This window comes from Triticum dicoccoides, chromosome 2B (assembly GCF_002162155.2).
Source record: "Triticum dicoccoides isolate Atlit2015 ecotype Zavitan chromosome 2B, WEW_v2.0, whole genome shotgun sequence".
Lineage (NCBI taxonomy): Eukaryota > Viridiplantae > Streptophyta > Magnoliopsida > Poales > Poaceae > Triticum > Triticum dicoccoides.
The window spans coordinates 559,573,196-559,576,057 of NC_041383.1; positions in this window are offsets into that span (position 1 = coordinate 559,573,196).

Here is a 2,862-nt window from a genome sequence, read left to right on the forward strand (position 1 = left end):
CCGTAACCCTCTCTACTTTCTCGCACATGCTATGTGGGTGAAATGATGATACCATGCCAACTTGGAACCTTTTCAGAGTTCATTTCAAATGCTTTTCAATTTCATGATCTTATAGCTCAAAATAATCAGTAAATGCATGAAAAATAACAAATGAAGTCAGAAAGGGTTGTAAATTGATGATGTGGCTTTGAATGGTGCATTTTGAACACAGAAAAACAAGGGGGTTCAAATAAGTTCAAAAGAAATGAAATCCCTTTGTAACAGATGAGTTTCCGTATGAAACCCTGACACTTCGAAGGAGATTGTCTGTTTTGTACACGAAGTGCATCCAGTTTTTGTCGTAAGCCTCTCTACTTTCTTGCACATGCTATGTGGGTGAAATGATGATACCATGCCGACTTGGAACCTTTTCAGAGTTCATTTCAAATGTTTTTCAATTTCATGGTCTTATAGCTCAAAATAATCAGTAAATGCATGAAAAATAACAAATGAAGTCAGAAAGGGTTGTAAATTGATGATGTGGCTTTGAATGGTGCATTTTGCACGCAGAAAAACAAGGGGGTTCAAATAAGTTCAAAAAAATGAAATCCCTTTGTAACAGACGAGTTTCCGTATGAAACCCTGATACTTCGAAAGAGATTGTCTATTTTGTACACGAAGTGCATCCAGTTTTTGTCGTAAGCCTATCTACTTTGTTGCACATGCTGTGTGGGTGAAATGATGATACCATGCCAACTTGGAACCTTTTCAGAGTTCATTTCAAATGTTTTTCAATTTCATGGTCTTATAGCTCAAAATAATCAGTAAATGCATGAAAAATAACAAATGAAGTCAAAAAGGGTTGTAAATTGATGATGTGGCTTTGAATGGTGCATTTTGAACACAGAAAAACAAGGGGGTTCAAATAAGTTCAAAAAAATGAAATCCCTTTGTAACAAACGAGTTTCCGTATGAAACTCTGATACTTCGAAGGAGATTGTCTGTTTTGTATACGAAGTGCATCCAGTTTTTGCCGTAAGCCTCTCTACTTTCTTGCACATGCTATGTGGGTGAAATGATGATACCATGCCAACTTGGACCTTTTCAGAGTTCATTTCAAATGCTTTTCAATTTCATGGTTTTATAGCTCAAAATAATCAGTAAATGCATGAAAAATAACAAATGAAGTCAGAAAGGGTTGTAAATTGATGATGTGGCTTTGAATGGTGCATTTTGAACGCAGAAAAACAAGGGGGTTCAAATATGTTCAAAAAAATGAAATCCCTTTGTAACAGACGAGTTTCCGTATGAAACCCTGATACTTCGAAGGAGATTGTCTGTTTTGTGCACGAAGTGCATCCAGTTTTTGCCATAAGTCTCTCTACTTTCTTGCACATGCTATGTGGTTGAAATGATGATACCATGCCAACTTGGAACCTTTTCAGAGTTCATTTCAAATGCTTTTCAACTTCATGGTTTTATAGCTCAAAATAATCAGTAAATGCATGAAAAATAACAAATGAAATCAGAAAGGGTTGTAAATTGATGATGTGGCTTTGAATGGTGCATTTTGAACACAGAAAAACAAGGGGGTTCAAATAAGGTCAAAAGAAATTAAATCCCTTTGTAACAGACGAGTTTCCGTATGAAACCCTGATACATCGAAGGAGATTGTCTGTTTTGTACACGAAGGCTTCCAGTTTTTGCCGTAAGCCTCTCTACTTTCTTGCAGTTGCTATGTGGGTGAAATGATGATACCATGCCAACTTGGTACATTTTAAGAGTTCATTTCAAATGGTTTTCAATTTCATGGTCTTATAGCTCAAAATAATCAGTAAATGCATGAAAAATAACAAATGAAGTCAGAAAGGGTTGTAAACTGATGATGTGGCTTTGAATGGTGCATTTTGAACACAGAAAAACAAGGGGTTCAAATAAGTTCTAAAGAAATGAAATCCCTTTGTAACAGACGAGTTTCCGTATGAAACCCTGATACTTCGAAGGAGATTGTCTGTTTTGTACATGAAATGCATCCAGTTTTTGCCGTAAGCCTCTCTACTTTCTTGCACATGCTATGTGGGTGAAATGATGATACCATGCCAACTTGGAACCTTTTTAGAGTTCATTTCAAATGCTTTTCAATTTCATGGTCTTATAGCTCAAAATAATAAGTAAATGCATGAAAAATAACAAATGAAGTCAGAAACAAAATAAAATAAAATAAATAAGTAATTTGAAACAAAATAAAATAAAATTTAATAAAATTGATAAGTAGAAAAAAACTTTAATAACATAAATAAAATTTATGAAACTAAAATTATCAAAGTATTTTCTGTTCAAAACATTATAAGCAACTTCTAGTATTATTGAAACTAAAATTATATAAAATTGATGCAACTAAAATTATCTAAGTATTTTCTGTTCAAAATCATTAAAAGCAAAAAGAATTTTCATAAAGAACTTTTTTGTTTGAAACTTTAATAGCAAAAAGAATTATCATAAAATAAAATTAATAAGTAATTATAAACAAAATAAAATAAAATAAATAAGTATTTTATTGTAAGTACAAACAAACAAAAAATAAAGAAAAAAAGAAAACAAAAAAACTAGGAAAAAATAAAAAATTAGCCACCAACTAGGCCACCACGGCGTGAATACGACTAGAAACCCATTCATGGGCCAGGATTCAGGCCTGCAGTAGGCCCAGAAGGCCCATCAGGCAAAGCAGTAGCAAGTAGGCCCGTAAGCCTGCAGTGGAGAGGAGCTCGAGAGGGGTGCGGCAGTGGGGCTTATAAACCACTGTGCGCCCCTCTCAACTAGCGAGGTGGGACTAAACTTTGGTCGCGACGCGGGCAGCACAGGGGCCTTTGGTCCCGGTTGGTG